This window comes from Triticum dicoccoides, chromosome 2A (assembly GCF_002162155.2).
Source record: "Triticum dicoccoides isolate Atlit2015 ecotype Zavitan chromosome 2A, WEW_v2.0, whole genome shotgun sequence".
NCBI classification, from domain to species: domain Eukaryota; kingdom Viridiplantae; phylum Streptophyta; class Magnoliopsida; order Poales; family Poaceae; genus Triticum; species Triticum dicoccoides.
The window spans coordinates 599696168-599710377 of record NC_041382.1 but is presented as its reverse complement, the minus strand read 5'-3'; the positions used below and the strand labels follow the sequence as shown (position 1 = coordinate 599710377).

The following is a 14210-nucleotide window of genomic DNA, read 5'->3' as shown; positions in this document are numbered from 1 at the left end:
TGGTTGTTGAGTTAAGAGCGTGTGTTATGTTTTCTCTCCCGTTGCAACACACGGGCTCTTTTGCTAGTAAAAAATAAAATGATGTTGTTGTAATTTTAAGATGAGTAGGAGGCGTGCCTGACTTTTTTTGTATGATATGACTCTTCCTATAAATTGTTCTATAGTGTAGTTCTTGTTTGCATTTTTTCTCCAATGTTTTGCACGACAGTTGTGAAACGGATCATCTTTTTTTTGGCGAGGTACTATATCATCTTGTCGACTTAGACCAGAAACACAAAAAGATTGCTGAGCATTGTTAACTTTACTTTGAGATGTGCAGATCAAACGAAAATTATCTTATAGTACAAAATAACCTTGAAAATGCCATATCCAGAATCCTAGAACTGCATTCCAAAAGTTTGATTTGTCTCAGGTATTTCCACTGTAATCAGCTTGAAACATTTTTTTTTGTAATACAGGCACAAGTCCGTAAAAAAACTGGAGGCGAAAGCTTTGCTTTGCCTCAATCTAAACCATACCATAAGAGGTACCTCTGCCTACCACACTATATTTCTTCTTGGGAGGTACATCAGCACTACAGTGATGATAACAATCCAAAAGCCCATAAACGATGCTCAGCGCTGATTGAGATGACAACATTAATATCTGAAGAACCAAACATAAAAGGTACAGATGTATCATCACAAACACAGTAAAATCACGAGCCCATGGAATGGATGGTAGCCCGATGGCCCTAAAATAATGCTATGTAACAAATGGAAGAACGATCAACATGGCCCTAGGAATAACAAAACCGTCTAATAAATAGATTCAATGTACAAGACTAACTAATGGTTATCCCTATGAGTATAGAAAAAAATCATTTGGAGAAAATTGAATGCCATTTGGTGACCAGCAGCAAGAAAATTTCCAAAAGAACTATTTCAAAACAGATCTACTACACTGATTACATCAGGTGCAGTAGACTGGCATGCCCAACTGCACTGCCCTCACACATATTTGAACTTGGTCTTCAAACAACTTAACTTGAGGGTGCCCAATTTCCATTAATTTCATATGTTCAACAATCTCTCAAGTAACTGAAAAATTCTTATACATGGCCTGGAAGCAACATATGGTATCCTAAGAATAGTACTGAAGCCTTTAGCTTCACCTCTCTTCTCAACAATCCTAAATTTTGCTACTAATTATTGAATCAAACGATACCCGTACCCACCATACACTAAAATACGAAGACATATTCCAGAAAACTCATTCCTCTCTACCCTCATAGAGTTGTCGTCATCCACTTGAATAGACCTGAGAAAACAGAATATTTTTAGTTTTGAGGAGCATACCAACAAACAGGTAGAGACCAACAACAAACAAGAACACATCACACTTGAAGATAGACTGAGGCTTTACTATCTTAAACTGAAAAAAACACAAGGGAAGTTTGGATGTACCAGATTTATGAGAATCACATGAACACACTAGCTACAGGTATGAATCGCAGGTTCTGTAACTACAATTTCAGTGCAACCTAAATCATGTCTTGTACCAAACTGTACGAGATACAATTGGATAAGAATGAAATAAAGGAGATAAAGATTACAAGTTGTCCACGCATCATCTCACGAATATGAATTACGTAGCATCAAAACTTAAATATCTTTAAAAGCAGGCTAGCACATGATGTGAACATGCTGACGGAGTACCTAACACTAATTCATGGAAATAGTAAATTGGAGCACAACCAGGATGACAACAGAAAGTCTTGCTACAGCAGAAAAATTGATCGACTAAAATAAATGCACGTCTCTATTCTAGTGGTACAGTAAATACAGGGTAGAAGATATTAACCATATTTGAATGGATGGCTCTGCAAGATAGGAAAATAGGTTAAATGTGAACAAAATCAAAGTCTTACAGTATATAGGAATTTCAGACAAAAATAATGGTGCTGAAATTCTTTACGAATCCATGGCTACGGAAAAATTAAATTGATGGAGTATAGCTAGAATCACATTTACTCATAAAAAATAGCACATTCCCATCTGGTGTATGCTACAAAAAACAAAGAAGCAATAACCTGAAGGAAAAATCACATTTCCCTGTTATACATGATTACTCTTGCATTGAGAGCAGGTTAAACCAAAATATTAGTGAAGATTGAATGGCTGGATGAGGATCAGTGTCCACCTCTTGGCAATAGAAATAAATCAGACTCTAATTTTTGCAGCTTCTGTGAATACTGACAGGCTGGGAGACGGTCAGTGTCCGATAACATAAGGTGTCCAACCAACCACATATAAAAATCTAGCAGTTCAGAGTTAGCCCACATTCGCCAGCCGATGTAAGAAATTTGAGAGTCGAGTTACGAGATGTGGGGCCAACATAAAATAGGAGCATGTACAAATAATACATTTCCAAACTTGCATCCGATATAGATTGCATTTCTTCTATCGACATAAAATAGGAGCACACCCAGCTATATCGTTCTGTTCATTTCACCATGTATCAACAGATCAAAGCTAGAAATAAATAGGTGCTTAGCCATCCAGCGTTCGCCTAAGCTCAATGTGAAAATATGAGAACCAAACCTGAGAACGTTTAGTGTACTACAGGTGTATGCAGTGCTTTCAAAGAGGTGACAAAGAGCAACAAATGTACCATGAACTGGAAAAAGAAAAGCTGATCCTGCATCTTGCACTTTTCGCTAGTTGATACCATGTCTCACTATTATTCAGGTCTGCACCTACAATGTCTCACTATTGTTCAGTTGTACACCTAGAGAAATTCAGAAGCCTTCGACATATAGACAGCCACAGGTCAAAGTGAAAATCCATACTTTTACCAGGACGATTCAAGTTTAAGAAAAGACACATTTGTGTTCTTTAGCAAGATTAGCTAATTGATAGGTTTAAATCTCGATTTGTTCAGAATATGATTGCCCTAGATGGCAGTGGCTCAAATAACTCAAAAACTAACTAAACATTGTACTCCCTATCAACAAGCCGGTGACATTGTGCATTAAGATTACATTACTTGGGCATGAATGTTCTGTGCTTCTTTTTGGGGCATGATTTTTTGCTGCGAGGCTTGTTTTTTCACATTTTCTTGAACTTTACCCTTTATGAGTTCTTTATGTGCCTTCTGCAACAGAGCATATTTACAATGATGGGATGACCATTGTCATACAGTAACAACATCCTAACTCCATTCTAAGTAAATGGCTGAAGATGGTATTTCTCAATACTATGTGACAGTCTAGTTCATTGAAAACGGTGGAGCTCCAATGAAGAAAAAAAGGGACAGTTTATCTATAACAGAGTAGAAATAGGGCCATCGCCTTTGGCTGGATCTAAGAAGATACTGTACTGTTGTTCCTTCTCCGCAACCTTCTTCTCCTCGTACACCATGACATCCACCTCCTCCTTGAATTGATCCCACCTCCGAGCGCCAGTCTCCACCATCAACCTGCATCAGTACATCACCTCTTCATTATCCAAGATCCTCTCTTCTGTTTCTTTCTCTTCTTCTGCCTCGCTCCCAAAAACCAAGAACCCTAACCCTAGAAATTATGAAATTTGTGGAGGAGGAGGAAGAGGAGGGAGATCTTACCGGCGAGAAGAAAGCCGGCAAGGGAGAGCGACACCGGAGAAGGCCATTGTCGCCACCCAGCTCGCATCGGATCGTTGCACTGCCTATGTCGCCTCGGTTCGCTACCGCATCAGAGGCGAAAAGTGGACTACTTCACGCGCGAGAGATGGGAGGTGGCCTCGCCTCCGGTTGGTCCGTCTGATGCCGCCGATGTCGTCACCTCCGCCATTGCCAGAGAGGAGAGGGTCGGGAGAGAGGAACACCTGCCCGAGCCCGTGAAAACTGCACGCACCTGATTGGAAAAGGTTCATGTACGGGGTGAGTGGGCTAGCTCCTAGCGACCAGCAAAAGCCCAACCGTTTCCATCGACATAATTTTACAGTGGGCAAACATAATTTTACATCGGTTATTAAGCCGGACCATCTCTCGGTCGATCAACTCGGGTGAGGAATTACTTATTCCTCACCCAGGGTTATTAATAGACTATATATACAGCCGGTCTATATGTGCAACTATTTGCCATGCAGTTCAATTTCATCAATAATAGTTTCAACAATACCACTATGAATTATGATATTTTGTTGTTGCTAAGGATATTGCAGTTAACATACCTTTTCGTTTTTCAATTGTTGTTTAGCAACATGCATTGTACTAAATGACTAAATATGCAATCCCAGGCTACATAGCAACAAGGAAGAGTGTTACCTTAATGTCCTGATGATGTCTAGATATACATGTAATAAAATCTTATACAATGGGATGGACGGAGTGTTGTACCGCATCATTTTTCAATCGTTGTTTAGCTTCTAATATTAACTTGGTGCTTTTAGGTACATATATCATTACCAAAGATCCACACTACGACCGTTTCTACGTATGGGGCAATGAGATATTCATGAACCAGCATCAAGTCAGGAAACTAATAAAGATTGTTATTAAAATGGGTCAAAAGATGTCAATCAAACTATTTGTTTACACTTTATGCAAGACAAGAGTGAACTGCGGGATGGTAAGTAAGAAACCTGTAGCCTTCCTTTTACTGCTCATAATGAGTTGTGTTAGATGACAATATCTGAAGCTTTTTTCTTTTGCAGTCGATCCTGAAGTAGTTTACTCAAGATTACCTCTCAAACTACATGATTGGTGGCCGGCCATCACAAGGGGTTGGACTAGAGTCCTGCAGGCCTACCGCATCCACGAGAGCACAATAGGGCCATTCCACTTCACCTTGTTCAGCAACTGGAATGTATGTCACCTCTTTCTTTACCATCTATAATAGTACAAGTAAAGAACCCTGGTACATCATTCTTTATTTGGTGCTTATGTAATTCTTAAACATATGTACGTGTGAATCGAATAATGCATTGGTTGTTTGAACCTGATGGATATGAATAAAGCTATAACCTACTTTCCAGTTTAAATTAGGCACACTTTTAGATAGCAACAATTAAATTAGGTCGAAATTACGTTGTGCAGGTCATTACGGCACACACGATTGGTAAAACATAAACATTTACGATATACACCATAATCCGGGACGGTTCACAGAGAGGAAACATGTGCAAGCATGCACACAGTTACCGTTTGCAAAGCGTGTGTGATGTCAGACACTATCACATACGGTGCGGGAAACTAAATGTGTGTGATTGTCTACCTATCGTACACGGTTTATAATCATGAACTGTTTGTGATGTGCCAGGCATCGTAAAACTCCCGTGCCTAGAATCTGCCTGGAAAACTTCCGTGCCTGGAATCTGCCTGGTTTTAGGTAGAACCACAAAACTCTGACTACGATGGCAATGCGAGCACAAACAAGTAGCAAGGGTGAAGCATTTGGGATATTTGAGATATCAGAAATGGTCACATAGGGACAACTGTATGCATGAAGGCTCCCTATCTCCAACGGTTTCTGGGGCGTGTGGGAAGGACCCCCCTATCGCCCACACTCACTTGGCGACGGTTCCAAATGCCGTCGTGGAAAGGGGTTAAAAACCATTTGTTTAGGACCGATGCGCACCTAGTGTACACATAACCCAACGTCTTGGTCCATAAAGGAGGTGTCAGTGCGGTGAACCAGGCAATCAGACTATGCGGTTTTATTGCTCTCACTTAGCCATAGGAGTTTGATGAGGGGTCTACAAAGTAGCCCCTGGTATGTACGCAACTATCTCAACGCGGATGCGTTGCATATGTGACAGGAAAACAGTCCTTCGTGTAATACAGAAAAATCCTAAAGATTTTAATAAGTCACCGAGTGGCTGACTAGCTCTTGCCGCATCATGAAAGTCAGTTTTTGTCTTTCTCTACTGAGGTGCTTAACCGGATGAACTAGAAACACAATCGCAGTAGTTCTCCCTTTACTACCCTAGCCAATCAGACAGGACATAAGGTAGCAAACATAGGAGCCAGGCAACCCAACTATTGACCAAAGACATGATTCAGAGCCGATGCATATAGTGCCGAGCTCGGGATGCCGAATTGTGCTTTAAAGCTGTTTGGACTCTTTTTTGGCAACACATGTGTTCCCATATAGAGCCCCTGGGAATTTGTGCTCAGGTGTGTGCATGAGACAACTGAAGAGACGGAATGAAGTCTATAAGTAAAGATGATACAGAAGAAGAATTTCGTTCACTTGAATCTGATTGATACGTCAAAACATAATGTTACATAGGGTATCATAATCACCAAGGCCATTTTACATGCCGGGGGTCTAAGGCTAAGGGGAAAAGCTCTATACAGATTCTTGAGTGAAGTTATGGTTTACAAAATACTTTGCACCTTCCTGCCGCACACCTGCGCCACTTTTGCCTGAGTAAGAGAGATTCCTTTAGAGGAATGGTCTTTGACTATTTGTACGAAACCGGGCTCGGAGAGAGTCCTTGTGATTCCGTAGGATGAGTAGGTTTTAATTCACCTGTGGTAGAAGATAGGAAATAAGTAAAAAAGAGGGGAAGGCCATATAAGGTCAAACCGTACTTTAGGCATGTCTGTATTTTTCCTCCGCTGACGCCCAAGGTACTTTGAGTGCGTAATTGTGCACGCGCGGTACGAATTTTGCTGATGTACGTGGCGATCGACGGAGGCGAAACTGCTAATCCAGCCCTGGGATTGCCAGACTTCCAGCATGCAGAACTGACCGGCCTTGCGTAATAAAGTCCGGCAGCTTAATAGCCGATGAGGTGTGCGGCTTGATAGGGCCTCTTTGTACTTCGGCCGCGATGGCCGCCGTATGCTCCTCAGTACGGAGGGAGCGTTCCATGTTTCAGTTGATTGTGATGAAGTCACGTGGACCGGGCATCTTAAGCTTTAGATAGGTGTAGTGCGGGACCGTGTTAAAAGCGGGCAAAAGTGGTTCGTCCGAGCAGTGTTTGATAGCCACTGCGGAACGGGACAATATCGTAGATCAAGTCTTCGCTTCGGAAGTTGTCCTGCGAACCGAAGACGACTTCTAGCGTGATCAAGCCCGTGCAGCGAGCCTCTACACCAGGTATTACTCCTTTAAAGGTAGTTTTAGTGGGCTTGATTCTTGATGGATCGATGCCCATTTTGCGGACAGTGTCTAGATAAAGTAGATTGAGACTGCTGCCACCGTCCATGAGGACTTGCGTGAGATGGAATCCGTTGATGATTGGATTGAGGACTAGAGCTGCCGAACCTCCATGACGGATACTGGTTGGGTGGTCCTTTCGATCGAAGGTGATCGGGCAAGCTGACCGTGGGTTGAATTTTGGGGCGACCGGCTCTATGTCGTAGACGTCCTGTAATGCGCGCTTGCGCTCCCTCTTAGGGATATGTGTGACATATATCATATTCACTGTTTTTACCTCGGGGGGAAATTACTTATGTCCCCCTGTGTTCGGTTGTCTAGGCTCTTGTCGGCGTCCTGGGAATTGGGGTCCCCAGTCTTGCCTGCCTGCTGCCCATGGCGTGGCTCCACCAGTGGCCCTGTACGACCCATCCTCATCAGCGAACACTCAAGACCCTCGCGAGGGGCCAAGCCTTGGGAGGCAGACGACGCAATACCTCCTCGGGAGCAGCCTCTCAAGGCTGGCTCGCGAGGGGCGGAGAGATCAAGGCGAGGGGCACCTCGCAAGGTCCCGGTGACACAAGCCTTGACGACCAAGGCCAGGCGGACGCCAGCATGCGCAGTGTACTCGTTTCCTCTTTGGTGCTAAAGAGGCAAGCGCAGGCGAGGAGTCCCGAGGCATCAGGCAAAGGTTTTTGCATATCGGTGCAACAAGACCAAGATCAACAGGACGGCAGGACACAGTTCACCGTGGAGCCCAGGACGGCGTCACCACCGGAGCCTTTGGCAGGCGAAGACCACCTTTTGTCAGGATAACTTGTACCAATTATCTCCCTTCAAATTTGGCCTTTGTTGGATTCCTTCCCGCCTACTGGGAAGAGGACCAGGGCCTCTATAAATAGGACTAGCCACCACAGTAGGAAGGGGGATCTTGGATCGGACCCATTCCAACCTCAACCACACAAGCTCACCGAGCTCCAGGACACCTCTCCTCAGGAGGCTGTTCTTCCCTTGTACTTGTTCATCCTCGGCCCAAGAGGCAATCCACCACACCACACTTTAGTAGGGTATTACACCACATCGGTGCCCTGAACTAGTATAAACCTTGTGTCCTTTGTTCAACGAGTTCGACGTGTTGATCTTTGAGATTTGCGGTGAGAGCGTGAGCTAGGGCGGAGAGATCTTCGTGCGCGCCCCAGAGTTCGAACCTCAAGGGTTTTGCCGGAACCCGAAATCCGACATTTGGCGCGCCAGGTAGGGGTGCGCTGAAGCTTTCCTTCCATTGATCCACATTTCACCGCTCCACCGCATCAATGGCAGACGCGCGTCGACCCCGCGCCGAGAGCCGGGCCGCCCTCGCTGCCCGTGTCGCTCAAACGGCCCGTGTCAGCGGGCCTCCCTGTCGTTCTCCCTCACTTGTTGCCAAACACCGTTACCGGCACGGCAGCAAACAAGCAGAAAGCGTCATCACTGCACCCCTCCGTGCGGCGGGACGGCCGCACCGCCACCCCGTCGCTAACTCCGACCGGTTCATCGTCTCACGCTCGCCACACACCCACGGACGCGCAGGCCGCGCTGCTCATCGCACGCGAGCTCCTGTGCTACCGCCTGATCGACAACCTCTACGAGGACTGGCTGGACCGCATCGCCGAGCTTGTTAGCGCCACTGGGGGCTCTCCTGCACCATCCCTTTCGCTGCCTCTCCCGCCTCCAGCCGCGGGAGACGTAGCTCACGGGGCGCCTCCGCCGCCCCCGCATCAAGATGGCACCCTCGCGCCAAGATGCGCGGCACATGGAGCACCCCCGCCTCCTCCGCACCAAGAAGGCGTCCTCGCCCCGAGTCATGCGGTCCCGCGGCGCGATCCGCCACACCGCGTACCCGTGCACGAAGAAAGAAGATGCCAAGAAGTTCCCCGGCCGCAAGAAAATGCTACAGCGCTCCCGGCACCACCACGGGAAGACCGCGTGCCGCCTGCGGTGGCGGTGCGCGGACATCAAGGGTAGGCTCCGCCTCTGCACAGGGCCCCGGTGGCCACAGCAGGCTACCGCGCCTTCACTCTCGAGCTGCGCACCATCGTTTGGCCAGACAAGTTCAAGCCGGATCTGCCTCCGCGCTACGACGGTACCCCCGACCCCGCGGAGTTCCTGCAGCTATACGAATTGGGCATCGAGGCGGGCCAAAGTGACGAAAAAGTCATGGCGAACTGGTTTCCCATGGCTCTCAAGGATGGCGCTCGCTCATGGCTCCTTAACCTGCCCGCGGGATCAATCTCCTCATGGGGTGAGATGCGCGACCGCTTCATCGCCAACTTCTAGGGCACTCGCGACCGCCCTTCGGCCACGAGTGACCTGCGCCGCATCAAGCAACAGCTGGAGGAGACCCTGCAGAAGTACATACATCGCTTCAACAACGTTAGACTCAAGATCCCCAAGGTGACGGACGAGGCCATCATCTCAGCATTTTCCGATGGCATCCGCGACGCCAAGATGAAGGAGGAGCTCTCCGTCCACGAGGAGCTATGCACAACTCTGGAGCTGTTGAACCTGGCAACCAAGTGCGCAAGAGCTGAGGAAGGGCATTTCTCCCTCATCGAGCTCCCTGCTGCCGACCCAGAAGAGAAGAAAGCCATGGTCAAGGACGTGAAGCGCAAGGGAGTAGGCGTGCTCGCAGCGGAGCCAGACACGAAGCGCGTCCGGGACCACCCCGAGTCTTCCAAGAGCAGCCGTCTGTTCTACGCCTTCCACAACGTACACAGCCACAATACCAATGATTGTCAAGAGCTCAGGGCCATCCGAGATGGACACTTCGGTCGACGCCCTGAGTGCAACAACCAGAGCTACGACAGAGGAGGAGGACAAAGTGGAGGACGGAGCGACGACCGCGGCCCCCGCCAGGAGTGGCACGACCGGCCTCGTGAGGACCACTGGCAGGAGCAGCCTCATGAGGGCGCCTGGCGCGACCATCCTCACGAGGACCGTCCTCAGGGCAATCCTGGTCTCCCTCCGCTGCCCCCACCATCAAGATGGAACGGCAACCACCATCAGGATGAGGGGGCTGGGGGCTTCCAGGAGCCACGCGCCATCGCTTGTGTAACGCCCCGAATACGACTTTCCATATTTGTAACTCCGACTCTTGCCTTTTCCGGAGTTGCGATATTAGATTCCCTTCGTGGTTGGGTTTTGTCTTCGTTTTGCATTTTGTTCATGTCATGCATTTCATATCATGTCATCGTGTGCATCCCATTCGCATACGTGTTCGTCTCATGCATCCGAGCTTTTTCCCCGTTGTCCGTTTTGCAATCCAACACTCCTACGTCCTCCGGCGCCCCCTTTTGCCTCTTTTTGTGGGCGGGTGCTAAACTTTCTTGGAATGGACCGAGATTCGCCAAGCGGCCTTGGTACACCACCGGTAGACCGCCTGTCAAGTTTCGTGCCATTTGGAGTCTGTTTGATACTCCAACGGTTAACCGGGGAACCATAAAGGCCTCGTGTGTGTTGCAGCCCAACACCCCTCCAAAACGGCCCAATAACCCATCCAAACCTCTCCCATGTCCTCTGTCGTTGGATCATGATCGCGTGGTTGAAAACTACACTCCATTTGGACACTCCTACCTCCTCCTACCTATAAATAGGTGATCCCCTCCGAATTTCGCGGTCTAACCCTAGATCCACTCCTCCACCGCGCATCCGGACGCGTCCTCGCCGCGCCGGACATGTCCACCGCGCCCCTCCATGTCACTTTGACCAATGGTGTCGCGCCACTTCAGCTTCCCCGCCGCCTCAGCCCCTCAGGCATCGCCACCTCAGCGTGGGCCGCGCCCCACATCGCCGCACCTCCGCCCAAGCCCATCGGGCCCAGGTCGGACCCTCCCCGGCACGCGCCTTCCTTCACCGCACCCGCTGGAGCACCCGCGCCGCTCTGCCCTAGCGCCGCCGCCCGCGTCGCCCGACCCGCCGCCGCACGTCGCAGCTTCGGTCACCGGAGCCTCGTCGGAGTCCCGCACCTCACCTGCTCCGCCTGTCGCTGCACCGCTCGGATCCAGCTCCGCCGACCGGATCTGGCCGGATCCGTCACCCCTGCGCCGTTCCCGTCGCCCCGGCCTCCTCCGTGGCTCGCCCCGTCGTCGGCGAGCGCCGCCCACCGCCGTTCGTCGTCTCCTGCCTCCCCGATCCAGGCGGGATCGGGAGGAGGACGACCTCCAAGTGGGCCCCGCCCCGCGTCCGGACCATCAGCGCCCAGATCCACGACCCAGCTGCCCCCTCTGCGTCCTGGGCCAAGCCATGTGGTGAGCAGCCCACCTAACCCTCGCCCCGTGCGCGTTTTAATATATTGCGCATGTTTTGTTTTTTTTCCGGAAACGACCAAGTCTTGTAATTTTTGTATTTTCAGCCCGTGTTCATCATGCCATAACTTGTTGCATACTACTCTGTTTCATGCGCATGATATATCAAAATGTTCATCATGATGTGCTCTTCATTTCGTTCCATTGTGACATGCTTGTTTGTGTCCATCTTGATGCCCAAATCACTAATTCAAGAGTGCTATAAATTGTTAGGTGCTGATTCTTAGCAGATTATGAGCTTTTGTAATTTTTGCTACATTTGTTGTGTGCTGCATATGGGCATGAGACCTACATGTATTTTGATCTATGCCATGTCATGTTTACAGGGGCATGTGCCATGTATTTTTGTGATCTTTGTGATGACTAGCAAAAGCATGCAAATTATCCTTCGTGATATTGCTGATTTCAAGGACTTAGGTTTTTACCAAGTCATTGCTCTGCTGTTATTTTTATGCCATGTATTCATGTTGCTACAGTGAGATCTTGAGTATCTTCAGTAAGGATGTTTTGGACATGTGGTTGTGCTCTATCCATCCATGCCTCTGTTTTCAATTATGGAGTGCCCTAGCATGACCTAATCTTGCTCTACTTTTGCTATAAAATGTTCCTGGCTGATTGTTTACATGTTAATCAATTTTGTCATGGTTATTGTAGTTGATCCATGCATGCTTTGGACTTTCTCTTGCCACGGTTAGCTTCTTGAACATGTCTTTATTGCTGATGCTATGCTTGTTTTGTCATGCAAGGCTTTGTGATGAGTGATTTGAGCTCGCAAAGATGCCTTCATAATGCTGTTTATGCCTTGCTCAGTTTTCTGCAAAGTCTGAATATGTTAATAAAACTTGCTATGTTTACATGGGTGTCATCTTATCTTCTGATCCTTTTTGGCTCATGGTCAATAAGGGACTTTTGTTCTATGCTTTGAGTATATTCATGCCATGCCTTGTATTGCTATGATATGTTCCTGTAGCATGTTGTTTGCTTGCTCTAAACTTTGCTTCCTCATGCTATTCCTGACATGTTAGTATTTTCACTAAGTCTGTGATGCTGATATCTTTTGCACTTTTGCCATGCTTGTTTGAACCTGCTGTTGTGTGTTTTAGCCGTAGCTCAGTGTCCATATTTTGTCAAGCATCTTGATTAGATCACTGCCATGTGCTTGGTTGTTATGTTGGAGTGCAGTAGATTAGTTTCTTGTTGCATTCTAGATGGCATTGTGCTGTTAATCGCAGAATTGTGCCATTCTTGTTTTGCTTGCCATTTGCAAACCGTGCATCCGATTCCGGTGATCTTTATATCGATTTCGACCGAAATCATCTCATCTTTCCAGTGGAACACTTGGTTTTCCAAGTTGATGCCTTGTTCAATATTTCCCTTCCGGAGCACGCATATGCATTGCACATCACATCTCGCATATCATGTCATGTTTTGCATCATGTTGCTTGTGCATTGCACCGTGATTGATTGTTGGTCCTTTTGATGGTGTTCTTGCTTTGGGTAGAGTCGGGAGACGAGTACGTGATCGAGGAACCTGTTGAGTATGCTTACGAGGATCAAGCTTTCATCAACTCTGAGAACTTTTCAGGCAAGATGACTATACCCTCGAAATCACTTCTATCTCTGCTTGCTAGTTTCTCGCTCTATTGCTATTCCATGATACCTAACACTTGCTTTATCATGCCTCCCATATTGCCATGTCAAGCCTCTAACCCACCTTTCCTAGCAAACCGTTGGTTGGCTATGTTACCGCTTTGCTCAGCCCCTCTTATAGCGTTGCTAGTTGCAGGTGAAGTCGAAGTTTGTTCCATGTTGGAACATGGATATTGTTGGGATATCATTCTTATATCTTATTTACTTTAATGCATCTATATAGTTCGTAAAGGGTGGAAGGCTCGGCCTTATGCCTGGTGTTTTTTTCCACTCTTGCCGCCCAGGTTTCCGTCATACCGGAGTTATGTTCCTTGATTTTGCGTCTCTTACGCGGTTGGGTGTTATGGGAACCCCTTGACAGTTCGCTTTGAATAAAACTCCTCCAGCAAGGCCGAACCTTGGTTTTACATTTGCCTAACAACCTATCACCTTCCCTTGGGTTCTGCAGACTCAAGGGTCATCTTTACTTTAACCCCCCGGGGCCAGTGCTTGTCTAAGTGTTGGTCTGAACCAGAGCCACTTGCGGCGCCACCTCGGGGAAACCTGAGGGCTGGTTTTAGCTGTACGTAGTGTTCATCCGGTGTTGCCCTGAGAACGAGATATGTGCAGCTCCTATCAGGATGTCGGCGCATCGGGCGGTCTTGCTGGTCTTGTTTTACCATTGTCGAAATGTCTTGTAACCGGGATTCCGAGACTGATCGGGTCTTCCTGGGAGAAGGAATATCCTTCGTTGACCGTGAGAGCTTGTGATGGGCTAAGTTGGGACACCCTTGCAGGGTTTGAACTTCCGAAAGCCGTGCCCGCGGTTATGGGGAGATGGGAATTTGTTAATGTCCGGTTGTAGAGAACTTCACACTTAACTTATAAAATGAATCAATCGCGTGTGTAGCCGTGATGGTCTCTTTCCGGCGGAGGCCGAGAAGTGAACACGGTTCTTGTGTTATGTTTGGACATAAGTAGCCTCAGGATCACTTCTTGATCATTCCTAGCTTCTCGACCGTTGTGTTGCTTCTCTTCTCGCTCTTATTTGCGTATGTTAGCCACCATATATGCTTAGTGCTTGCTGCAGCTCCACCTCACTATCCTTTCCTACCCATAAGCTTAAATAG

General features: G+C 47.6%; 1 long non-coding RNA gene across 1 annotated transcript; it reads right to left on the bottom strand.

The window, feature by feature from the left end:
• Window positions 1-1026: 1026 nt before the first annotated feature.
• LOC119355622 lies at window positions 1027-3888 on the bottom strand. The gene is made up of 2 exons (XR_005171628.1): window positions 3604-3888; window positions 1027-3459 (listed from the first exon to the last, which is right to left on the bottom strand). It is a non-coding gene; the product is annotated as an uncharacterized LOC119355622 (long non-coding RNA).
• Between the last annotated feature and the right edge of the window lie 10322 nt (window positions 3889-14210).